Source organism: Mesoplodon bidens (assembly GCF_964165515.1).
Source record: "Mesoplodon bidens genome assembly, chromosome: 12".
Lineage (NCBI taxonomy): Eukaryota > Metazoa > Chordata > Mammalia > Artiodactyla > Ziphiidae > Mesoplodon > Mesoplodon bidens.
The window spans coordinates 2,260,344-2,288,295 of NC_138168.1; the positions used below are offsets into that span (position 1 = coordinate 2,260,344).

At 38.6% G+C, this 27,952-nt stretch overlaps 1 long non-coding RNA gene across 2 annotated transcripts in view; it reads right to left on the minus strand.

The window, feature by feature from the left end:
- The window catches only part of LOC308626162, a 65,712-nt gene extending 43,885 nt beyond the window's left edge, over positions 1-21,827 (minus strand). For both annotated transcript variants that reach the window (XR_014017208.1, XR_014017209.1), the window contains exon 1: positions 21,694-21,827. This is a non-coding gene — a long non-coding RNA (uncharacterized lncRNA). The remainder of the gene's footprint in view (positions 1-21,693) is intronic.
- Between the last annotated feature and the right edge of the window lie 6,125 nt (positions 21,828-27,952).

A 27,952-nucleotide genomic window follows, 5' to 3' on the forward strand; every position in this document is an offset into this window, starting at 1 on the left:
ACCAGTACTATTTCTTATTGCAACACACTGTTTAAATGTATAGATGATTGAAAAAAAGAGCATACCAGTGATCTCTTAAATGTTTTACAAAATATTAAGTAATTAAAATTACGGGAAATAAAGCTCATGAGGATTAAATTACAGGAAGAGTTTATAAGAGGGCAAACAAGTAGGAGATGTATTTCCACACAGATAAATATGAGGTTTTAGTAGAAAATGACCAAAACTGCATTTATAAGGTCATGATACTAGCTAAATGAAATAAAGACAACCATCATGTGAATAACATATAATTTTGAAGGTGAATTTTGAATATGGAGACTGATACAGGTTAACATCTGATTATAATAAAAATCAGATAGGCAGGGTAACAAGGTCTTCATCATCCAATCACAGCTTATCAGGAATAAGGGAACCTCTTGATCCTTTGGTATGTGCCATTTTAGGACAGTGAACTTGCTACAAAGTGAACACTTGACACAAGAAATAGTTTAGAAACATAAATATGATTCAAGAAATTCATGGATGGTGAAAGCTATGTTGGATTATTTCAAAAAGTTAGGGATGACTAGGTTAAGTAACTTCTCTTTTTAATAACAGAATAACTGTCACATGAAAGATCTCACTATGCCATTGACAAAGATAAAATCCCGGGACGCCATGGCTTCACAGTCTAATAGTCTAGAGATACAATGTCCAGTATAGTGTCCATTAGTCACAAGTGGCTATTAAATACTTGAAATGTGGGCAAGTTTGACTTAGGAACTGAAATTTTAATTTTATTGAACTTACATTTAAAAATTTAAAAAAACATGTGACTAATGGCTGAAGTTTTTGACAGCACTAAGAACATTTCCATTATCATGGAAAGTTCTATTGACCAGAGCTGACCCATAACCTTTTTATTTAATTTTACATTTATTCCTCTTTGCTAAGAAAATCCTCTCTTACTAAAAAACAATATTAGCAAGATGGCTAGATATAAACTCAAGATGCAAATACCTATTGGATTTCTATAATCCAGGAACAAAGAGAGAGCTTAAAAATTATTTAAAATGGAAAAAAAAAGACTACCTAGGAATAAATCTAAATAAAAATGTGCAAGACATTTATGGAGAAAATAAAACCTTACTGAAAGATATTAAAGAAGTCTTAAATAAATGGAGAGGTACATCTTGTTTATGGATAGAAAAGACTCATCATAATGGTGTAAGTTTCCCCAAACTTAATTTATATAGTCAATACAATTACATAAAAATACTTAATAGAGGTTTTACAGGATTGCCAATTCTGAAATTTATGTGAACGGTCAAGAACAGCTCAGACACGCGTAAAAAATCCATTCATTCCAAAATGGTACTGGAAAACTTAATTATTCATAAGAAAACAAAGAAATTGGATAATACAGACAAGTCGATTGTAAGTGCATTAATGGCTTGAATATAAAACAACGGTACACTAGAAGTTTCAGAAGAAAATATACTGTATCTGGGTAGCATTAAACTAGGGAAGGACATTTTAAGTAGAACAAAAAGACACTAAGCTAAAAGATAAATTTGATTTCATTAAAATTGAGAGTCGCTATTTATCAAAAGACAACATTAAAAAAGTTAGAAGGTATGAAATAACTTATTTGTGTCATATATAGCTGACCAAGGATTATTTGCTTGTATTTAAAGAACAATAGAAATAAGTAAGAAAAAGATAAACAGTAGAAAAATGGACAAAAGATATTCTCTGGACTTCACAGAATAGGAAACATAGGCAACTATTAAACAAATGAAAGGATTCTCAGCCTGTCAGTAATTAGGGAAATACAAATTAAAACTGTTATGGACTGAATTGTGTTCCCTAAAATTCGTATGTTGATGCCCCATCTCCCAATGTGGCTGTTTGGAGACAGGGACTTTAAAAACATAATTATGGTTAAATGAGGTCACAATGGTGGGGCCCTAACTGATATGACTGGTGTCCTTGTAAGAAGAGGAAGAGATACGAGGGATGTATACACACAGAGAAAAGGCCATGTGAGGACATAGCTAGAAAGCAGTGGTCATCTGCAAGTCAAGGAAAGAGGCCTCAGGAGGACCCAAAACTGCCAACATCTTGAGCCTGGACTTCCAGCCTCCAGAACTGTGAGAAGATAAGTCTCTTGTTTTTTAAGCCACTGAATCTGAGGTATTTTGCTAGGACAACCTGAGCAGACTAATACAAGGAACAAAAGACTAAAATGGCCATTCTAACTGGTGAAGCTATAGAGCAAAAGGACTGAAAATTGATTCCATAACTTTGGAAAACATTTTGACATGAATTTTTAAAGTTGAATATTTGAATTCCCTACAACTCAGCAATTCTACTCTTAGTATGTCTACTCTTTTACTTATGTTAAATCTTGCACATGTGTACCAGGAAACATTAAAATAAATGTTCATGGAAGTACTGTCCGTAATAGGCCCCAAACAACCCAAATATCATTAATAGAATAATAAACACATTTTCTTGTATTTATACAATAAAATATTATACAGTAGTACAAATGAATGAACACTAGTTAAAGCAAAGTGGATGAACCTTAGAAACATAATGTTGAGTAAAAAAAGCAAGCACAGAAGACTAAAGTATGATATCAATTTTATAAATCTCAATAATAAGCAAAATCAGATAAAAATTATGTGGATGTTGAACATAAAGCCAAGATCAGAGTGATTTCTTTGGTGAAAGCAGGAAGGTGGGATCAGGGTAGAGAACAGAGAGAAGACTCAGCAGTTTTGATTCTAGTTCTTAGTTTTGGTGGTGTGTTTGCAGGAGTTTTTATTATTTCTCATAACTTACATACAATTAAATATATTCTTCTGTATATTATCTAATAATATTTAAAAAATCAAAATCCATTATATACCAAAGATAACCCCTAGACATTAATTATAGAGAGTCCACTTTGAAACAACATACATAGTTACTCATAAATCTTCTGTAGTTGAAAGCTTTTAGCTATGAAATTCTTCCTCCTTCATATGAGGACTTTATGTTCCATAATGAAGGAAAATTGTTCCTACTTTGGACAATTTGCCTTCTTTATTTAAGTGATACTAGTCCTTTGGCTGCCTAGAAATTTTAAAAACAACTGATAACTACATCTACTGCCTGCAAGAGAATAAAGGAAAAGGAGCATAGGAGGCAATCTCATACATTATTGATAAACACATACAAAGACAATATCCGTACAAAGCTATTTCTCCATATAGCAACTCTGAATTTTATTAATAAATACATATATATATATATCAAACATTAATAAAAGAATAAAATCCAATATGAGTACATTTGCTCTTTTTTTGCAATTAGTTCCAGGATTCTATTTTAGATTATTACTTCATATCTGCGAGAGTTGGGTGTGTGTCTGTGTGTTTGGTTTTGTGGAAGTTGCATTGTGCTAAAGTTTACATTTCTTTCTTGAATTAAATGGCTTTTGTTATCCCTTGGGAATACTGAAGATAGCAACAGCAGATTACTACCTACCGGTGGAAAAGTATAAATAGCAATTTTAGCTGCTAGTGATTCTGAAATTGCCCTTAACTTTGTCCTTCTAAAAATGCTCCAAGAATTACCTTTTGCAAATCCACAGATTTACTATCCATATTCAAGTCATTTACGTGGACAAAGAATGTAGCCTGTGGTATCAGTAACAAAGGATGTTATAGCCATCAAGCCATCAGCCACTGAAGCCACCCCCGGTGCTGCACCCTGAGGGGATTCAGTATGGAGAAAACAGGATACTGGCCCTAGATAATTAAAGTGCATATCAAGGGAATGATTTCCATGAGACCAGATTCTTGCATCTCACCATATATAGAAAAGTACTAAATTTATTAACTTAAGATGTCTAGTTTCTTTAATTAACAGTAATCTTTTGATGTTCCAACTACCTGGGGTTTTTTTTGCAAGAACCCCTAAATATCCTGTGCCCTCCCTTACCTCTTCAGAACAGTCCCTCAGAGCTATCTGAGAGGCTGTCTCCTGATTTAAGTCCTCAGTATGTCCTCCAAATAAAACATAATTCTCAACTTTTAGGTTGTGCATTTTTTTTCAGTCAACATTTAACTGTAAGGCTCACGTAGGTACTATGCCTAGATGTAATGGGATGAGCTGTAAATTATTAAAACTAGATAAATTCTGTCAGCTCTACCATTAGCTGAGATCAGGCTTTCTTCTCTGGATGCTTCTGTCATAGACCTTGGCACATATGGGGTCTGTGTTGGTCTTAAAATTATTCTTAGAATTGTGGGGACTCATTCATTCTTTCAGCAAATTTTACTGCTTATATTCTATGTGTCAGTTACAGTGCTGGGTCTTGAAATACAGAAGTCAACACACGAAAATACAAGGATAAAACACATTTTCTACCATATTAACTTTTTTCATTCATTAATTCATCCCTAAGTCATTCAACACGCATCTTCTTATTGAATACTGATGAGGGGTCAAATGCTATGCTAAACACTGAGTACATAACTGCAAATGAGATGGATAGGCCCTGATTTTGATGTCACTACTATCTTTTGTCCTGCCATATAATGGGACAGCTTCATTATTCCCTTTACCCTAAGTTTTTATCACAAATTGCTAATGAAAATAAAACTGTTAGTGGAGTTTCAACATGCATAGGTAAATGAGAACACAGAACTCCCCTTTCGCATGCCCCATTCTCCTCCTTCTAACTCCCTATGTGAACTCACTTTGTGCCAAGACCAAGAATTTGTGCCCCAATAAGAACCAAGCTGCTTTCCTCACACTGACTGGGGCTATTACTCACTTAGAAGACTTGATGCTTAATTTTGATAAGCATCTAGAAGACCATGGAGACAACCTATAAAAATGATTTGCCTTGGGAGAAAATACTAAAAAGGGTTAATGTGCTGTTCCACATGTCTAACCTCCTGGGATTAAACCACAGGCACCAAGATCACCAAGTGTACGTGGCAACAATGAGCTAAAAATGAAAAGAAAAGCATCATACTGTTATTGTATTCATCTTCCCCCAAGGCACTCTCTGATAAACACCACAACCACTAAGGGAATTGAGAACAGCTTCCCTGTGGGGTAGGTTATGTATGCATCTTTTTCCAAGAAGTTAAATCATATCCAGCTATCAGCACACCTTACTTAAGGTGATTGTAATGTATGAGGTTATATGTTCCCGACTGGAAACCTTCTTGTCCTCAATTCATTGGCTATACTGGATTTTTTTTCTTGGGTCAGACCTTCAGACTTCTACCAGAAATCGTTCCTTTGGGGAGACCAGGCCTTCCCAGAAACTCAGGAAACTGAAATGGAGACAGCAAGAGAGAAGGAAATTATTTGGACATATAGACCTCAATTGTTTGGTTTTAAGTAAACGTCCAAGCAAACATCTTCTAAATGGTATAATAACTTTAGGGAAATTCACGGTTTATAAGTTTGTGTACTGATAAACTGAACATATTATAAGAGTACAGGTTGCATTTTGTGTCTTCAACTCAAGCAAAGACTTCAAAAAAGGCCCAGTTATCCTTTGTTCATTAAGACACAAAGAGAGGGCCCCGCGCCCCCGCCGCCACTGTCGCCGCCTCGGCGTCCCCCGGCTCCAGTACCTCTCCTAGGACAGCGCCGCCGCCACCGCTCGGCCCTGCCCGCCGCCTGCGCCGCGCAGCCCTTACGCGCTCCCAGATGGCGCCTTCCTCCCCGGACCGGTTTATAATGTAATAATTCAAGAATTTTATCATACAGTGGAGTAGCTTAACAACTCTCTATGTGCTTCCCATGATATGTTCTCTACATTGTGAAAAGCTCTTGGTGCTGCAGCCAGGAGTCAGTGCTGTGCCTCGGAGGTGGGAGAGCCAACTTCAGGACACTGGTCCAAAAGAGACCTCCGAGCTCCACATAATGTCAAGCGGCGAAAATCTCCCAGAGATCTCCATCACAACACCAACACCCAGCTTATCTCAATGACCAGCAAGCTACAGTGCTGGACTCCCTATGCCAAACAACTAGCAAGACAGGAGCACAACCCCACCCATTAGCAGAGAGGCAGCCTAAAATCATAATAAGTCCACAGACACCCCAAAACACACCACCAGACGTGGACCTGTCCACCAGAAAGACAAGATCCAGCCTCAACCACCAGAACACAGGCACTAGTCCCCCCCCACCAGGAAGCCTACACAACCTACTAAAACAACCTTAGCCACTGGGGACAGCCACCAAAAACAACGGGAACTACGAATTTGCAGCCTGCAAAAAGGAGGCCCCAAACACAGTAACATAAGCAAAATGAGAGGACAGAAAAACACACAGCAGGTGAAGGAGCAAGATAAAAACCTACCAGACCTAACAAATGAAGAGGTAATAGGCAGTCTACCTGAAAAAGAATTCAGAATAATGATAGTAAACTTGATCCAAAATCTTGGAAATAGAATAGAGAAAATGCAAGAAACAGTAAACAAGGACTTAGAAAAACTAAAGATGAATCAAGCATCGATTAAAAACACAATAAATGAAATTAAAAATACTCTAGAAGGGATCAATAGCAGAATAACTGAGGCAGAAGAACGGATAAGTGACCTGGAAGATAAAATAGTGGAAATAACTGATGCAGAGCAGAATAGAGAAAAAAGAATGAAAAGAATAGAGGACAGTCTCAGGGACCTCTGGGACAACATTAAACGCACCAACATTCGAATTATAGGGGTTCCAGAAGAAGAAGAGAAAAAAAAAGGGACTGAGAAAATATTTGAAGAGATTATAGTTGAAAACTTCCCTAATATAGGAAAGGAAATAGTTAATCAAGTCCAGGAGGCACAGAGAGTCCCATACAGAATAAATCCAAGGAGAAATACAACAAGACACATAGTAATCAAACTGTCAAAAATTAAACACAAAGAAATCATATTAAAAGCAGCAAGGCAAAAACAACAAATAACACACAAGGGAATCCCCATCAGGTTAACAGCTGATCTCTCAGCAGAAACTCTACAAGCCAGAAGGGAGTGGCAGGACATAAATAAAGTGATGAAGGAGAGAAACCTGCAACCAAGATTACTCTACCCAGCAAGGATCTCATTCAGATTTGATGGAGAAATTAAAACCTTTACAGACAAGCAAAAGCTGAGAGAGTTCAGCACCACCAAACCAGCTTTACAAAAAATGCTAAAGGAACTTCTCTAGGCAAGAAACACAACAGAAGGAATATACCTACAATAACGAACCCAAAGCAATTAAGGAAATGGGAATAGGAACATACATATCAATAATTACCTTAAATGTAAATGGACTAAATGCTCCCACCAAAAGACACAGATTGGCTGAATGGATACAAAAACAAGACCCATATATATGCTGTCTACAAGAGACCCACTTCAGACCTAGAGACACATACAGATTTAAAGTAAGGGGATGGAAAAAGATATTCCATGCAAATGGAAACCAAAAGAAAGCTGGAGTAGCAATTCTCATATCAGACAAAATAGACTTTAAAATAAAGACTATTAGAAGAGACAAAGAAGGACACTACATAATGATCAAGGGATCGATCCAAGAAGAAGATATAACAAATGTAAATATTTATGCACCCAACATAGGAGCACCTCAATACATAAGGCAAATACTAACAGCCATAAAAGGGGAAATCGACAGTAACACAATCATAGTAGGGGACTTTAACACCCCACTTTCACCAATGGACAGATCTTCCAAAATGAAAATAAATAAGGAAACACAAGCTTTAAATGATACATTAAACAAGATGGACTTAGTTGATATTTACAGGACATTCCATCCAAAAACAACAGAATACACATTTTTCTCAAGTGCTCATGGAACATTCTCCAGGATAGATCATATCTTGGGTCACAAATCAAGCCTTGGTAAATTTAAGAAAATTGAAATTGTATCAAGTATCTTTTCCGACCACAATGCTATGAGACTAGACATCAATTACAGGAAAAGATCTGTAAAAAATACAAACACATGGAGGCTAAACAATACACTACTCAATAACGAAGTGATCACTGAAGAAATCAAAGAGGAAATAAAAAAAACACCTAGAAACAAATGACAATGGAGACACCACGACCCAAAACCTATGGGACGCAGCAAAAGCAGTTCTAAGGGGGAAGTTTGTAGCAATACAATCCCACCTTAAGAAACAGGAAACATCTCGAGTAAACAACCTGACCCTGCACCTAAAGCAATTAGAGAAAGAAGAACAAAAAAACCCCAAAGCTAGCAGAAGGAAAGAAATCATAAAGATCAGATCAGAAATAAATGAAAAAGAAATGAAGGAAACGATAGCAAAGATCAATAAAACTAAAAGCTGGTTCTTTGAGAAGATAAACAAAATTGACAAACCATTAGCCAGACTCATCAAGAAAAAAAGGGAGAAGACTCAAATCAATAGAATTAGAAATGAAAAAGGAGAAGTAACAACTGACACTGCAGAAATACAAAAGATCATGACAGATTACTACAAGCAACTCTATGCCAATAAAATGGACAACCTGGAAGAAATGGACACATTCTTAGAAATGCACAACTGGCCAAGACTGAATCAGGCAGAAACAGAAAATATGAACAGACCAATCACAAGCACTGAAATTGAAACTGTGATTAAACATCTTCCAACAAACAAAAGCCCAGGACCAGATGGCTTCACAGGCGAATTCTATCAAACATTTAGAGAAGAGCTAACACCCATCCTTCTCAAACTCCTCCAAATAATTTCAGAGGAAGGAACACTCCCAAACTCATTCTACGAGGCCACCATCACTTTGATACCAAAACCAGGCAAGGATGTCACAAAGAAAGAAAACTACAGGCCAATATCACTGATGAACATAGATGCAAAAATCCTCAACAAAATACTAGCAAACAGAATCCAACAGCACATTAAAAGGATCATACACCATGATCAAGTGGGGTTTATTCCAGGAATGCAAGGATTCTTCAATATACGCAAATCAATCAATGTGATACACCATATTAACAAGTTGAAGGAGAAAAACCATATGATCATCTCAATAGATGCAGAGAAAGCTTTCGACAAAATTCAACACCGATTTATGATAAAAACCCTGCAGAAAGTAGGCATAGAGGGAACTTTCCTCAACATAATAAGGGCCATATATGACAAACCCACAGCCAACATTGTCCTCAATGGTGAAAAACTGAAACCATTTCCACTAAGATCAGGAACAAGACAAGGCTGCCCACTCTCACCACTCTTATTCAACCTAGTTTTGGAAGTTTTAGCCACAGCAATCAGAGAAGAAAAGGAAATAAAAGGAATCCAAATTGGAAAAGAAGAAGTAAAGCTGTCACTGTTTGCAGATGACATGATGCTATACATAGAGAACCCTAAAGATGCTACCAGAAAACTACTAGAGCTAATCAATGAATTTGGTAAAGTAGCAGGATACAAAATTAATGCACAGAAATCTCTGGCATTCCTGTACACTAATGATGAAAAATCTGAAAATGAAATCAAGAAAACACTCTCATTTACCATTGCAACAAAAAGACTAAAATATCTAGGAATAAACCTACCTAAGGAGACAAAAGACCTGTATGCAGAAAATTATAAGACACTGATGAAAGAAATTAAAGATGATACAAATAGATGGAGAGATATACCATGCTCCTGGATTGGAAGAATCAATATTGTGAAAATGACTCTACTACCCAAAACAATCTACAGATTCAATGCAATCCCTATCAAACTACCACTGGCATTTTTCACAGAACTAGAACAAAAAATTTCAAAATTTCTTTGGAAAAACAAAAGACCCCGAAGAGCCAAAGCAATCTTGAGAATGAAAAACGGAGCTGGAGGAATCAGGCTCCCTGACTTCAGACGATACTACAAAGCTAAAGTAAGCAAGACAGTGTGGTACTGGCACAAAAACAGAAAGATAGATCAATGGAACAGGATAGAAAGCCCAGAGATAAACCCACGCACATATGGTCAATTTATCTTTGATAAAGGAGGCAGGAATGTACAGTGGAGAAAGGACAGCCTCTTCAATAAGTGGTGCTGGGAAAACTGGACAGGGACATGTAAAAGTATGAGATTAGATCACTCCCTAACACCATACACAAAAATAAGCTCAAAATGGACTAAAGACCTAAATGTAAGGCCAGAAACTATCAAACTCTTAGGGGAAAAACATAGGCAGAACACTCTATGACATAAATCACAGCAAGATCCTTTTGGACACCCTCCCAGAGAAATGGAAATAAAAACAAAGATAAACAAATGGGACCTGATGAAACTTCAAAGCTTTTGCACAGCAAAGGAAACCGTAAACAAGACCAAAAGACAACCCTCAGAATGGGAGAAAATATTTGCAAATGAAGCAACAGACAAAGGATTAATCTCCAAACTTTATAAACAGCTCATGCAGCTGAACAGCAAAAAAACAAACAACCCAATCCAAAAATGGGCAGAAGACTTAAATAGGCATTTCTCCAAACAAGATATATAGACTGCCAACAAACACATGAAAGAATGCTCAACATCTTTACTCATTAGAGAAATGCAAATCAAAACTACAGTGAGATATCATCTCACACCAGTCAGAATCGCCATCATCAAAAAATCTAGAAACAATAAATGCTGGAGAGGGTGTGGAGAAAAGGGAACACTCTTGCACTGCTGGTGGGAATGTGAATTGGTACAGCCACTATGGAGAACAGTATGGAGGTTCCTTAAAAAACTACAAAAAGAACTACCATATGACCCAGCAATCCCACTACTAGGCATATACCCTGAGAAAACCATAATTCAAAAAGAGACATGTACCAAAATGTTCATTGCAGCTCTATTCACAATAGCCCGGAGCTGGAAACAACCTAAGTGTCCATCATCAGATGAATGGATAAAGAAGATGTGGCACATATATACAATGGAATATTACTCAGCCATAAAAAGAAATGAAACTGAGCTATTTGTAATGAGGTGGATAGACCTAGAGTCTGTCATACAGAGTGAAGTAAGTCAGAAAGAGAAAGACAAATACCGTATGCTAACACATATATATGGAATTAAAAAAAAAATGTCATGAAGAACCTAGGGGTAAAACGGGAATAAAGACACAGAACTACTTGAGAATGGACTTGAGGATATGGGGAGGGGGAAGGGTAAGCTGTGACAAAGCGAAAGAGAGGCATGGACATATATACACTACCAAACGTAATGTAGATAGATAGTGGGAAGCAGCCGCAGAGCACAGGGAGATCAGCTCGGTGCTTTGTGACCACCTGGAGGGGTGGGATGGGGAGGGTGGGAGGGAGGGAGATGCATGAGGGAAGGGATGTGGGAACAGATGTATATGTATGACTGATTCACTTTGTTATAAAGCAGAAACTAATAAAAAATAAATAAATAAAATAAAATAAAATAAATTTTAAAAGATACTCTAAAGAGAAACTCAGAAAAAAAACAACAAAATAAAAGATTTACCATAATGCAGGTACATAAATATGAACTAAAAATTCTTTTAAATTAAAAATTAATCTTTTTTATTTTAAAACTTAATCTAATTAAAATTACAGATTAGGCTGGATAGAATTGATCCATTGCTGAAGCTTCAAAAAAAACTAGCTATAAATGTTACTAGTTTTCTACACTGTTGTTACAAGACTTGACTGACATCCGTGATGTAGTCTGTAATATTTTTGAAACGATGAAATGTGTGATCCAGAGACTTGAAATATTTCAATACTTGTGTATAGGAATTTTCTTTCATGAACTAGAAATGAAAAAAGTGAGAATGTTTCCTTGCTCAAATCACATTAAGTGGATTCCCTTATATTACTTGCATTCATTTTTAAGATAGTCATAAATGGTTACATAAAATACAGGAATATTATTTGTTGAAGTTTATGGTTTTTGTAGTCAATGTATGTATTCAAATTATAAATGTTTCTGCATAATCTCTGACCCAACAATACCATTCCATGCCACTCCAAGAATTCTTCCATCAAAAGTAAAAGCTCCAGTACACAAAGACATGAACCTCTATGTCCATTACCACATTTCTTGAAATCATAAAACTGTTTGGAACTTAATAAATGTTTATCAATGGGTTTTGACTGAACGAAATTATGGCTCACTCATAGTACACATTACTGGGCATCTACTAAAGGTAATATGGTAGTGATATATGCTAGATATCATTCATATAATAGAAACACAATGTACTAAAAGTGTTTTGCAACTAAAAATCACTATACATTGTATGGCTTTAAAAAGGAATGAAATGCTGCTACATGCTATAACATGGATAGACTTGGAAAACATTATGTTAAGTGAAAGAAGCCAGACACAAAAGGACAACTATTGTATGATTCCACTTATATGAGGTAGTTAGTAGAGGCAAATTATAAACCCAGAAAATAGAATAGAGTTAACCAGAGGCTAAGGGGAGGGGAGAAATAAGGGGTTATTGTTTAGTGAGTACAGTTTCTGTTTGGGATAATAAGAAAGGTCTTAAAATGGATAATGGTCATGGTTGCTCAACATTGTGAATGTACTTAATACCAATAAATGATACACTTAAAAATGGTTAAAATGGTAAATTTTACATTATGGGACATTTTAACAAAATAAAAAATATACTATAAAATAAAGTAAAAATTTCCCTCATACTAGGTGTACTATGAAGTTTGCATAAAATTGCACTTATTTTAGGAGCTTATATGGTTATTACCATATTTGGGGACATGTAAAGAAAGCAACAGCTTAAGTAGTCCTCTTGACTTCTTTCTCTCCATCTTTCCAACCCGGTTTTTTCCAGATTAATGGTTTTGTCACGCCTCTCTTTGAATACTAGCATCAGTAGGAATGCTAGCTAGTACTGGTTTCCTGAAGTATCAGCTAAAAATTTTAATGTATTTTTATGCTGGTAATTGTTTTAGAACCTGGGAGGGATGTCATTGTTTTCTTAACTTGGCAAAAGCAAATATATTACTGTAGACAGCATTACTAGAAAGAAATAGTAACTTTGAAGTAGACATATGTCCATCCTAAGAAAACTGAATATATTTCAAAGCAGACCACACCACTCAACTGCTGGCAATGTTCTTCCACATACTTGGCAGTATAGTACTCTAAGTCTGAGAACTGTTTCTTTTTTGTAAAAATGATTTTGATTGGAAAACCCTGAATAAATCATTTGGAATGTGTAATGTTTAGAGCTCCTTCTGGGATTCCTTTTCCATGAATCAAGGTTCTTTGATTCACTATCCCCCTTGGCACTTGCTTCCTAGTCATCTCAGCAGCCTTTGTGCCAGTGCTAAGGAAGAGCTCCCATTTTAGGTCCTAAAGCAGGGAGAACAATAAAAGGAGAACCTCATTTCAAGTACCAGAAATGTCTGGGCTATAAAGGACACACATATTCTCAAAGTAAGCCCAGAGTGGGGTGACATCACCAAGGTCATTCCTGGCTCCACGCCCCCCCCAGGAGGAACAACTAACAAATATTTGGAAACAGGACACTAGTTGAGAGAATCCTAGAACATGGAGGTGAGGCTGAAGCACCCTCGTGCACCACAGAGACCAAGACAGACTGCATTAGAAGAGTGAGGGAAGGAGCTACACGTTGACCACACTGCCCCTCCCCCAGGCCAGTGGAGCACCATGGGTGAGGTCTCCCGTGAACCTCTGGTTCCTCCAGTAGGAGAAGAGAACTGGGGGACAGCAAGCACCACCACTAGCATTGGGGTTGCTTTGTGGGAGCCACTGCTCTAATCTGCTCCACTGGGATTGCAGGGGAATCTGCAGGGTTTGACCACTAAAAGTTGGGCTGTGATGAAGGGGGAAGGGGCATGCAACAGCCAGCACATGGATTGTGACAGATGGAATTCATACCTGCAGTGCCCAAGTAGGGATCACAACGGGCATCTTTGCTTATCTACAGAGCCAGGTTGGCGGGGCACTACAACCAGGGCACTCAGCAGGGTACAGATCCACCTGATACGCATCTGGCCCTTGAACCTGGTTTGCCCACACCCAGGGAAAGAGCAGAGTCACAGCCCACCCACTGTGGAGAGTGGCTTCTGGCCATCTGACCAAAAGGGCTGGCAGTAAATCCTGGAAGCTATTTGGCCCAGTTGTGCTCCAGCCAAGAGGCAGGCAGCCAGAGCTCATCACTGGCTCTGGTACAAAGCAGAGCCAGTACCACGTGTGTAGGGATCTTGGACCATGCACAGGCATGGAGATTAATTCATATCCAAGGCTGAGAGGAGCTCCCAGCTCCTCCCGACTGGGGAGCCTGTTTGAGAAATTAAGAGTAGCCTGCAGTGGGCCCTCCTCATCCCACCCAGGCAAAGGAACTGGGACTAGCCCCACCCCATCTGCTGTGGAGAGTGTCTTCCTGGCCCATCTGACTAGAAGGATTGGTGACAACTCCTAGAAACTGTGCAGCCCAGCAGTGCTCAAGCCTAGAGAAGGGTAGGCAGAGCTGAGAGTCTGCAAAGCCAAGCCAGGGGCCTTGTGCAGCCACAGAACGTGGAGTGTGGATCCGCTTGAGTTGAGACAACAAAGAGCTTTACTGGCTTTAGAGCTGCTTCTCCCGCTGCACCCAGGCAGGAAATCTAATTCATAGCCCTACTCATCACTGAATACAGCCTTCAGCATGTCCAACTGGGGAACCTAACCAGAGAACATGGGAAGCTGTACAGGCCACCAAACAGCCCTAGATACAGTGGCACTTCAACAGACAGCACAGCCTGTGGCCTCCCCCATCTGCAGGGCAAAACCAGTGCCCTCACCTGACCAGGGAATTAAGTGCACACTCTGGCCTGATTTGGGTTCCCAAACAATGAACTATACAGGCTCTGGGTCCTGTCCAGAGCCAGGTCCTATACAGGCTCTGACTCTCTGCTAGGAAACTAATTCATAGCCCCATGTACTACTACTACTGAATATAATACCCAGTAAAGTCTGGAGGAAGAGCCCAATTATTCACATATGCAGATACCAATGTAAGGAATCAAGGATCACAAAAATTAGGCAAATATGACACCACCAGAGGAAAGTAATAAAATTCCAATAACTGACCTTAAAAAAATGAAGATCTGGGCTTCCCTGGTGGCGCAGTGGTTGAGAGTCCGCCTGCCGATGCAGGGGATGCGGGCTCGTGCCCCGGTCTGGGAGGATCTCACATGCCGCGGAGCGGCTGGGCCCATGAGCCATGGCCACTGAGCCTGCGCGTCCGGAGCCTGTGCTCCGCAACGGTAGAGGCCACAACACTGAGAGGCCTACACACTGCAAAAAAAAAAAAAAAAAAAAAAAAAAAACTGGAGATCTATGAACTGTCAAAGAATTCAGAATAATCCTCCTAAGGAAGTTTAGTGAACTACAAGAAAGCAGAGACAACTAAGTGAAATTAGGAAAACAATGCATGAACAAGACAAGAAGTTTGACCAGGAAATAGCAACATCAAAAAAACAGGAACACTAGATTTAAAAAATACAATAACTGAACTGAAGAATTCAATAGAAAGTTTCAAAGGTAGATTCGAACATGCAGAAGAAAGAATCAGCAAACTGGAGGATAGGACTTTAGAAATTACCCAGTGAAAGGAACAAAAAGGAAAAGAATAAAAAGAGTGAAGAAAGCCTATGGAAATAATGGGACACAATAAAGTAAACATGTTATGGGAATTCCAGAAGAAGAAAAGAGAGAGAGAAAGGGAAAAAAAGTATATTTAAAGCAATAATGGATGAAACCTTCCCAAACCTAGGATGAGAAATGGACATCCAGATCCATAAAGCCCAAACAAGCCCAAATAGCTTGAACTCAAATAGGGCTACTCTGACACACATTGCAATTAAATCGTCAGAAGTCAAAAACAAAGAAAGAATTTTAAGACCAGCAAGAGAAAAGAGAGAAGTTACATACAAGGGAACCCTGGGATAACTGGATATTTACATGTAAAAGAATGAAATTGGACCAATATCTTATACCACTCACAAAACTAACTTGAATTGGATTAAAGACTCAAATGTAAGACCTGAAATTATGCAACTGCCAGAAGAAAACATAGGAATAAAGCTCATTACATGGGTTTGGTAATGACTTTTGGGATATGACATTGAAAACACAAATGACAAAATAAAAAAAAAACACAAATGGAACTACATCAAACTAAAAAGCTTCTGCACAGCAAAGAAAAACAAAAACAAAAACAAATCAACAAAGTGATTGAAAAGACAACCTATAGAATGGGAAAAAAATATTTGTAAACCATATATCTGATAAGGGTTAATATCCAAAATAAATTTAAAATTCATACAAATCAATAGCAAAAAAAAAAAATTACCCAATTAAAAAATGAGCAAAGGACCTGAATAGACATTCCTCCAAAGAAGACACACGAAAAGCCAACAGGTACATGAAAAGATGCTCAATACCACTAGTCATTAGGGAAATGCATATTAAAACCACACTGAGATATTACCTCACACCTGTTAGAACAGTCATCCTCAAAAAGTCAAGAGATAACAAATGCTCGTGAGGATGTGGAGAAAAGGGAACCCTTGTGCTATTGGTGGGACTGTAAATTGGTAAAGCCAGTATGGAACACAGTACAGAGGATCCTCAAAAATTAAGACTAGAACTACATTTATCTAGCAACTCCACTTCTGGGAATATATCCAAAGAAAATGAAAACAGTAACTCAAAAAGATATCTGTACCCCCATGTTCATAGCAGCATTATTTATAATAGGCAAGACATGGAAACAACCTAAGTGCCCATTGATGGACAAATGGGTAAAGAGGTTGTTTTATATATTTATAGATATATACATATTATATGTGGAACCTCAAAAAAAAGAAAACAATCATAGAAAAAGAGATCAGACCTGTGGTTACAGGAGACAGAGGGTCAGGGGAGGGGAAATTGGAGGAAGACGGTCAAAGGTACAAGCTTCCAATTGTAAGATAAATACATACTATGGACATAATGTACAACATGATGACTATAGCTAACACTGACGTGTGATATATAGAAAAATCGTTAAGAATAAATTCTAAGCATTCTCTTCACAAAAAAGTATTATTTGATCTCATTTATATAAATGTGTGTTTGTGTGAGAGAGAAGGACAGAACACAAAAATGCAAAAAGAAAAGTTGTAAAGTACGAAGCTGCTTAGGTTTATACCTCAACTATAACAGATAACAATTTGTTTAATTTTAATAGGTACAAAAATAAATATTAAGCATAGAACACGCAAAAAGAAAAACTGAGCCCAGCGTAGATGTCCTTAAAGCATTTGCAAAGGAGGGCTTTATTAGGTCCGCAAACACCTGCAATGACAGGCAAAATTCTATGTGTGTGTGTTGTGTATGTACTTGTGGAGTGGATGCATAGCCTTTACTGAATTATTAAAGGGGATGTTAAGACCCAAAAGTTTAAAAAGCACTGAAAAGCCTGATCACAAAACCATTTTAAACTCCTCTGATTATGTTTTATAGTTTTCCTTCACTCGTTAACACTTCAAAGAACAGCATGTGAATGTGGAAAGGATCTCTGCCATTTAGGTGAGGTCTCTGAGTCTCAGTGTAAAATTAGCATACAGTAGAAGGATGAAGTTATACACCATAGATGGAAGTACCTAGCAGAGAGCTTTAAGACTAGTACTTATTTATGCAAGACATCTTCCCCTGCTTACTTGTTTTCAGTAGAATGAAAGCATACCAAAAGCTGGTACAATGTCTTCTTTAAAGTTTTCTTTTGTAATGCTTACTATGCTTTTTGATACGGATGAGCCAATATCCACTTAAGGGCATGTAAGCTCACAATAACTTTTGTTGAATATAACTGTTTGAATGTACTTTCACTATATTATTATATAAGGATTTTAAACTAAAATGTACTTGCACACATTATTTAGAGCCTAACTTGGATATACACCCCTGGAAAATAATAGCTAATTTCTTCACTAACATCAAATTGCTGAACATCTACTTTGCATATACATAGCTAGGCACTGTATTATGAGTTGCGGGTAATGAAAAGTTGTTAGTCAATAACTAGGGTTATTTTACAACAGCAAATCATGTTCAAACTAAAGGATAGACCAAAATAGAAAGTGCCATAGGAATTTAGACAAGGGAGAAACACATCTGAAATGAGAAGGAAGGTGGGTATGGGAAGGGTTCATGGAAGAGGCAGTGTATGCTGTGAGCAAGGTTTCAACGTGTAGCAGGGTGAGTGAAAGGAACAAATGAAGACATATAGTCGTGATATCATGAGGCACAAACTAGAAATAAACAGCACTTGTTCTAGGCTGGTCATGAGGTAATTTAAGGGGATTACTGAGAAACTAGATAAAGAGATATCTCTTTATATATTACTTATTAATAATACTTTTGAACACAAGTATTTAATTTAAAAAAAAGAACAATATAGGGATAGGAGATTAGGAGGTACAAACTATTATTATAAAATGAGCTATAAGGATATATTGCATAGCACAGAAAATATAGCCAATATTTTATAATAACTATAGATGGAGTATAACCTTTAAAAATTGTGAATCACTATATTTTACACCTGTAACTTATATAATATTACACATCAACTATACTTCAATTAAAAATGCTATTTTAGTGAATAAAACACTAAGCAGTAAAATTTTTAAAAAAGAACTTAGAAGAGAACTTAAAAATAAAGACATAAAGAACAGGTTGAAACAGCGCAGAAATCTGGCAATTAAGAGGCCATTGATAACTTTCAAAAGAGCACTTTTTCTCCCCATTCTCAGTGGAGGCAAAGTCTTATTAATCCTACTATTTCTTTTTCTGTTTTTCAAAATCTCAGGATAAGTCTATTTCAATTGTAGCTAATGGCAGTAATGCAGCACCAGAAAGTGCCTTTTGTAAGGAGAGGCAACTTTGAATCCTAAATCGGTACTCAAGTCTTAAATTACTGATAACACTGACCACCCACCAGACTAAATGGTTTTTTTTACGTGATTGGAAAGCAACAGATTGATTTCAATTCTATCTTGTCAAATCTACAAAAAAGTTCCCACAGTTCATTTAGCAACTAATAGCGTAAATCCTTCTATTTGGTATTACTCCTCCTCCTTAACACCGGGCAATTAATTTTGCCTGTCTCTGGGAAACGTTTTTAACAAAGGAAATAGAGTCATAAATCAGTTTCGGTTAGGAAATCATACAACTATTTCTACCTAGGGCTTTGAATTTAGAAACTTTCCTCAGAAATTGTTGAAATATAACGAAGTCCAAATTCAGAAATACCTTACATTTAATTATCTTAGTTGCACTAAAATAACAAATTCTATTTTCTATCTTGTTTTCTTTCTTCCCCAGAAGGCTTCTCCAACCCTAATCCATAACTTAATGCATTCATCTCACCTATAAAATCACTGGCAGGTATGATGCCGGCTTTGGCGGCTCCAGTCCCCTAATCCTGACCCATTTCTTGCCAAAGAATTCAGTTTCTTCAGAAACCAAGTAACAGACATTTCAATTTCTAACCATCATTAGCATATTTTCATGTACTAATAGTCAACATAAAAACACCTTTTAAAATTACAGAAATTTTTACTGTACTTAAGATCAGTTGCACTAACCTGTATTTCATAAACCTTGGGCTACTTTCTTAAAAATGAATTATTATTTTAATATGTTTTTCACTTATTATTCAGAATAATTATTCATATAATTAAATATTTTACAATTAGGTAAGAAAGGTGGAAACTAGTTTTGCTATTCTTGTTCTCTGTTCTCTCTTCTAGTTGGTGTGCCTGAGTCAAAATTTTAGAATATTGAAAATTTAATATTTCAAACCCAAACCACATTTAAAGATAATAATAACAACAAGCCAAAAAAATTTTGGTCCAGAGGTTTGCATGGTCCGGGGAACAGTTCTCTGAGTGGGCCATTTGGAGTGGGATTTGCCCACCCCTCTCCACTCCTTCTGCCTCATATACTGAAGATAGAGACAAAGAAACCAACTCAAATCTTTTCAAAGTGTATTTACAAAGAGAATTTGTAATCAGAAAAACAATAATGATATATAATAGAAGTAACATGATTTTTCAGAACCAGTATCTTGTTCTAAAAGCAATATTTAAAAAAGAAGGTAAGAAGGTTAGCTATAAACCCTGGCCCTCTTTTTCATTGATCTCCTATTTTAATTTGTTAAAATAAAATCCATGGTCTTTTGAGTCAAACTGTCTCTTTAATTTCAGATTTAAAGATAACAAATCTCTTTTTAAATGGAATATTGGCACACAGACACCACACAGTCTGGCTTATTGCAACTGTTCTCTGTTGGTGAAGTGGCACATTTGCAATCCCCAGCATAGCAATCTTCACCATTTCACAGAACATCATTCAATTGTACATCCCTAGGTGAGCAACAAGAATGGGCACTTGAGCTCAGCAGAAAGGCGTTTGTGGGGAAATCCTAGGTCAGAACCCCTAAAAGGGGAGACTAACTTGAAGATGCCCAAATAACCTGAGGTTTACCTTGGCCACCTCCCCTGGCTTTCTGACTGCCTGTGGGAAAAGTCTCTCTGGAAACTTTTGAGGTTATTGGGGGAATCCTAGGACAAACACACTGCTTGCTTTTGCAGGAGGACTTGCCCCATACCCTACCCAGCTAGGTGTCTCACAACCTAGCTGGACTAAAAAAGCTTCAAGAAAAACGGGATAGACTGACATTTGCATTTCTACTTCCACCTATTCTTATGCACATGGAGTAAAATATGTAGGTATAGCCCTCTTTCTCACACCCCAACAGATTCTGCTGTCCTTGAAGCCCATCTGGTAGCTGCAGTGACTACAATGAAGGGAGTTATCGGAAACCATGTTGGTACTGGGCTTAAAGGATTTTTCATGCCATGCATTTTGGGGAAGGACACAGGTAATAGTCCAAACGTGGTATAAGGCAATGCCCTTCCTGGGTCCTTGAAAAATCAGTCACGGAACAGAGGTGGTGGACAGAAGCTGACAAGAGCTGGCTTATTAATGGTCACAGCATCCCCGGGGTGGGGGTGGGGGGAATCAATGAAATGATTGACAAGAGAAGATGGTAAATGAAGGGAGAAGTGGGGACAAGTGCTGCTCAACGCAAGCTGAACTCCAGGAGGTAAGTTTCTCCTCTAATTTGAGATTCCTTCTAAAGGTTCAGTATTGAAGTGGGTGTTTGACGTTGAAATGTGCAGACCCATTCTGATAACTGGAAAGGGAGGAGACTGAGGAATGCAAAAGGAGAAGGAAGATTTCCGATTACTTCTCCAGGCTGCTGACAAGAACCTGCTGTTCGCAAACCACAAATTAACCAAGCGAAGGTTGAAGGTAGCAACGTAAAAGTGCAACTCAAATTATTTTACATTCTGAATCCTCTTCAATATCTAAGCGAGTGTGGCACAGCAATGGTTGATTATCTTAAGATTACAGAGGCTGACCGCCTTCTTTGTTGGCCCAGTAACACCGCTCCTCCAATAATCTCAAGCACTTGGCTGATTAACATTTCAATTCCGGCTGTTGCTCCTTTGCCCATTGAAGAAGGCGGCAGGGATATTCCCCTTCTTCCCTCTGTATTACAAACCCCGTTACTAACCAAGCAGAAAGCACCGCGCAGTGTGGCCGAGGCTAATAATAGCCGGGCTGCTTACCGTCTCCGGAGGGATCGAATCAGCGCATGTCCCCGGCGCCGGCTGCCCCGGGGCCGCAGTGCCGCCGCGCCGGGTCTGTGCGTGGTCAGCTCGGCCGGCCCCCACCCCACCTGCCGGCTGTAGCAGCTGCTCCCGCCGCCGAGCGCCGGCCGCCGGAAGTCATCCCCCGCGCCGGGCCGGATCGCCACATTCCGCGCCAGCCGCGGGGGGAGAGGGGCCTCTCCCGGCTGCGGGCACCGGCTCCTGGAAACTGCGCTCCACGATCGCTACCCTTCCCGGTTGTAGGGTTATTTTCTAGGAATGCTTTTACAGAAGAAGCGTCGCCGGCTGGTGGACCGAGAGAGAAGAGCCAGAGTGACTTTCCCTGCAGAGCGCCGTTCCTCGGAGCGCTCCCCCGTCACTCCTGCGGCATGGACGGCTCCATTCCGCTGTGTGGGTTTTCCACCCTGTTCATCGTCCTTATCTGTATTGTGCATTTCGCTGAATTTGAGAGTGGGATTCGCTCTTAAGATATCATTCAAACACTCCGAAAATATTTTAAATTGGCGACTAGTTTTTCTAAGCCCCTTGTAGCGAGCTCCACTTCCCCCCACACACACACACAGTCACTCGCACGTACACACCCAGCCAAACCACTCACAATTAGGAAAGCTGGGACCTCTCGCCCTCTTGCCTACGTAATGGAACAGGAAACTCCCAAAGGAGTGGGGGAGTAGGACCGGCTAGCGAAAGCACTCGAGGAAAGAGAGAGGGGTCGCCTCAAGATTTTGTTGCTGTTTAGTGGTGTCCTTAGTGGACAGATGTTCCCCCTCGAACCCCCTGGCCTCGCCCCAAGTGGAATGGCTGGTGTGGTGACAGCTGTAACATTTGGAAACAAAGAGGCTGAAGCCACATTAACAGATGGCTGCATCTCTTTCTTTCCCGAAGGATGGATCAGAATTGGCTTTAAGAATAATATTAGCATATACGTATATAATAAGCCCTTTCCTTCTCTCTTTAAATTGGCACCAGCTATTAACAGGTTTCTCTCTCTCTCTCATCTTCCTCCCTCCCTCCATCCCTCCCTCCCTCTCCTAAGCTGACCAGATCATCAGTTTCTGGACTTAAGGGGGGAAAAAAGGCCAAGGATGTGCTCTCTTTACAGCTGAACCAGGGTTTATTTTCCCAGTGTTGAGCCATTCCCAAGTAGAGAGGCTCTTTGACACTAGGGTTCTCTGTGAGAGAACTTCTCACATTCGGCTTGCTTTTGGAATTGCCCATCACTAGGTCCAGGCCAGTTTTATCCTTGGATTTGTCCAGCAACCTAAACAGTATGATTGCACAAGGCCAAGGCAGTACTTTTAATCTAGGAAGAGTTCCCAACTCTCTGTTTGGCAGTTCCAAAATTAGGAGGTAGTGTAGCAAACAGTTTCAACAAGGCTCAGTAAGAATTCTTGACCCTAGAATGCGGGCTTTTTAAAAGCTGGAACAACCTAATTCATCTCTCTGTGTTTCACTTTCATAAAATTAGACCTCACCAAAGAGCAGGGGATTCTTAATATGTATCAAAGTGCATGTGGAATCTGGATGGGAATATTACATCTTTAATTTCACTAACCTCTAACTGCAATTTAGTATTTAGCATGTCCTTTAAATCTAAATGCAGACAACAAACCACAATAATATTAGGAGTACCTGTGACTATATCCCCAGCAGATGTCACAGACAATTTCCTAAGGCACTTTTTATAGATATCTCAAAGTATCCCTACTCTGATGTTACAATCAAATCATCATTGCCTTTTTGTTTTATCTAATAGACTATATCTATTTTAGAATGGTTTTAGATATACAGAAAAATTAAGAGTTCTTATATATCTCATTCCCAATTTCCTCTATTATTGACACCGTACACTAGTGTGGTACCTTTTTTACAATTAATGAGCCAATATTAATACAATAATATTAACCAGAGTCTGTACTTTATTCAGATTTCCTTGGCTCTGCCTAGTGTCCTTAATTCCATTTCAGGCTTCCATCCAGGACACCACATTACATTTAGTTATCAAGCACCCTTAGGCTCCTCTGGGCTGTGGTAGTTTCTCAGGCTTTTCTTGTTTTTGATAACCTTGACAGTTATTTATTTATTTATTTATTTATGGCTGTGTTGGGTGTCCGTTGCTGCGCGCGGGCTTTCTCTAGTTGCAGAGAGCAGGGGTTACTCTTCGTTGCAGTGCGCCGGCCTCTCATTGAAGTGGCCTCTCTCGTTGTGGAGCACGGGCTGTAGGCGCGTGGGCCTCCGTAGTTGCAGCACATGGGCTCAGTAGTTGTGGCTCACGGGCTTAGTTGCTCCCTGGCATGTGGGATCTTCCCAGGCCAGGGCTCGAACCCGTGTCCACTGCATTGGCAGGTGGACTCTCAACCACTGCGCCACCAGGGAAGCCCCAACGTTGACGGTTTTGAGGAGCGGTGATCAAGTGTTTTGTAGCATACCTCACTAATGTAAACCGTCCAATGCTTTTCTCATGGTAAGACTGGGATTATGGTTTATTGGGAGGACAACCAGATAGAGTGCCTTTTTTATAACATCTTCTCAAGGGTACATGCTATCAACGTGATTTGACTGTTGATGTTGACCTTGATAACCTGGCTGGGGTCGTGTCTCAGATTTCTCCACTGTCAAGTTACTCCCCCACCCCTTCCACACGACACTTGTTGGAAGGAAGTCACTGTGTGAAGCACAAACCCAAAAAGTGGAGAGTTATGATCCACCTCCTTGAGGACAGAGTATGTACATAAAGTATTTGGAATTCTTCCACACAGAGTTGTCTATTTCCCCCAAATATTAATTTATTCAATTATTGATATTTATTTATATCAGTATAGACTCGTGGATATCTATTTTATCCTTTGGGTTATAATCCAATACTACTTTATTTTGTTGTTTGAATTGTTCCAGCTTTGGCCACTGGGAGCTTTTGCTTTTGGCGCCTGTGCTCCTTTGACATACTCCCTTTGGGGTGTGTGAGTTTGTGTGTGTGTGTGTGTATCTGTGTGTATATGTGTTTAGCATGCATGTTTGTGTGTGTGTTTAACATTTCCTGACTTTCTGGTACCACAAGGTGCTCCAGGCTCATTTTGTGTATTTCCTGCCCCAGTCCTAGAATCAGTCATTTCTCTGAGGAGCCCTGATTCCTTTTATTGGAGAGTAGTAATAGAAACCAAGATCTGGGCTCTAGATGTGCTGTTGCTAATGGGGTATTATTTGATTAGGCTCTCTTCACTGAGAGAACAAAGAAATATATATGTATACTAACCCATGTATATACACATATCAGTAAATATTTCTCTATATAACTATCTATATCTATATTGAGCTGAGTGTATACTGATGTCTGCAACTATAATCCATTAATGCTGAGATTAGTTTAGCTTTCTCCTCTTGTTTATCTGTAAATTCATACTTCAATATTGAGAAATGTGGCTACCACCATCCACCATCTATTTATTTAATTGTTCAATTTCAGTACACATGTATCAGAATTGTTAACCCATCACCCCAACATCACTATTTTTAAGTATAGTAGTTAACAGAGTCTCTGTTGTATCTTGTTATTTAATGAGTTTAAATACCCTTTCGTTTCTATATCACAAATTTGGTTTTTAATATATTCTAATGACTGCATTTAAAACATAGTAACTGGGCTTCCCTGGTGGCGCAGTGGTTGAGAGCCCGCCTGCCGATGCAGGGGACACAGGTTCATGCCCCGGTCTGGGAAGATCCCACATGCCATGGAGCAGCTGGGCCCGTGAGCCATGGCCGCTGAGCCTGCGCATCCGGAACCTGTGCTCTGCAACGGGAGAGGCCACAACAGTGAGAGGCGCGCGTACCACAAAAAAAACAAAACAAAACAAAACAAAACACAACAACATAGTAACTAGTTTCTTTTGAGATTCTATTATATTTTATAAATTTAAAAGTGTTATTTTAAGACTATTTACATGGGCTACTCCATATTGTCAAAGGGATCCACAGTAAAAAGAAGGTTGGGATCTCAACCTCACAAAGATTATTGTCAGTTTATAAGGAGATGATGTGAAATTGTTGGGTGCAAATGTTGGGAGCTCATGCTTGATAAGTGTTCGCTTTGTCCACTTGGGCAGGCTTCTTTCTCCTTTAAAGTTCTAAATACCTTGGAAGAGAGAAAATGCTAAACCTTATGGTTAATAATTTATAATGTAGTGGAAGGATTTGCTAGGTATCAGTGTTGGAGGTAAAGGCCCATATAAGGTTGACAGAGGATGAGAAGAAGACAAGGATGACCCTGAAGGTCAGGGGTTTTGTAGTTGAACAGACCGGGGATTGGATCCAGCCATTCACAGCCTGACTTTGTCTCATTTTTGAAATAAGGAGAACAATGGCTATTACATAGGCTTGTCCTTAAGAGTGAAAGTAGATGTTTAATCTTTTCTTTCAATTTGTTTGAGACAGTGGGGATTAAGTGTGGCGACTTGGGACAGTTACATAACATATTGGATTGTCCTTCCTTGTATAGTTTTCACTCTGTGAAGCCAGACTCACTGGAGGTATAGATAGTTTCTCATGATAATCCAGCCTCCTTCATCCATGAAAGTACTCTTGCCAGGTGCTTTTTACTCATAGAAGACAATCAATGTTGATGGTGCTCGGGATAAAACAAAAATTAAAGCTATTAAATGGCAGGAATTAACTGCTTCAGATGCTATACCATGGTGAGAGACATAGGGGAAAGAGAAAGAAAAAAAATGAAATGAGAAATGTCTTACGTCAACATGTACGGTTTGAATCTATCTGCTTGGAACTTGACATACACCAGTCTGCCAGATAATTTAATTTAATGAATAGTGGCTAGGGTGAGGTGAAATAGATCAGTTTTTTAATCTATGACTTTTCAGTGAAGAACCCTTTTTTAAAAAACAATCTTCGGATCATTACTTTGAGGTCTGCAGTAATTCCTTTCTGATATTCGGGAATTACAGATCAAATGGCCTCATGATATCATGCGTCTCCGCAAAGGACAATATGAAAACCTGAGCCAGAGGCCCTGGGTGCCTGAAGCTGTCAGCATTAGAACCACTCCTTTGGTTTAAGGAGTCCTTCCAGGAAGGACTCATTTAAATGCAAATATACGATCAAGAGGGGTAACCATGTATCCAGTATCTGATTAGCAGCCATTAACAATTTAGCAGAGATTAGCTTCTCAGATTTATTATGGAGAGGAGTTGTCAGGGTGATTTGGCCCAGGCATCTGTCATCCACTGTCTGCCATGCCTCCTGCCCTCTTCACTACATAGGGATCTGCCTAAAGCTGGGAATTTAGTTTACTAGGAAAGAATTGGGCACTCACTGCATGACAATCAATATTGTTTTACATAATTTTGACTTATGAGAAAGGGTAGGAGGAGAATTTCTATACTAATAGTACCTTTGTGTGTGTGTGTGTGTGTGTGTGTGTGTGTGTGTGTGGTAGCTGCTCAGCTTAGGTTGATTAATCATACTCTACAGAAATCTTAAAATTTTATGATAAACATCTACCCTTTCAATGAGGCCAGAAATTATATCATGTAAAATATGCACAAATGTAGTCTAGGGATGGCAAAGCTATAGTAATAGAAATAGAATTGCGTTCAAGTAATTATAGCTGGACTAAAAATTTCCTGCATTAATATGAAAGCACGGATACAAGAGTACAAGAAAATGATCATTCATATGAAGATTGATATTTCATATTGAATATCTGTAACAGAAATAGGAAAATGGAAGAAGGGAAATGACTACAAACAGAACAGTAACTGTTTCTTTAGACATCGCTAAGAATTCACCTTGTTTTTACTGGTAAGGAGTTCACATACAATACCAGACCTATATAATACAGGTAATATTCTATAATTGGAAGCCTAGATTTAATTGAGAAATGTATGTGTACTTAAGTGAGATGCTTGGCAAATGGCATATGATACATTCAATAGTGTGGTGTAAGTAATTCTCAAATAAACCCTTTAAAAAATAAATCATCATGGAGAAGCCATGAAATAAAACAATGTACTTAGGCATTGCTCTTTAAATTTTTTAACCTTAAGTTTTTAAAGAATCTAAGAAAAGCAAAAAATCCCTTCTGGAGAAAGGTATCCTTTGAATAAAACTTTTGCATTGTAATGAATAGATTATTAAATAGTATTTATAAAGAATTATGTCTCTATAATTATTCATTTTTTAATAAAAATGAATATTCAACTTTTCA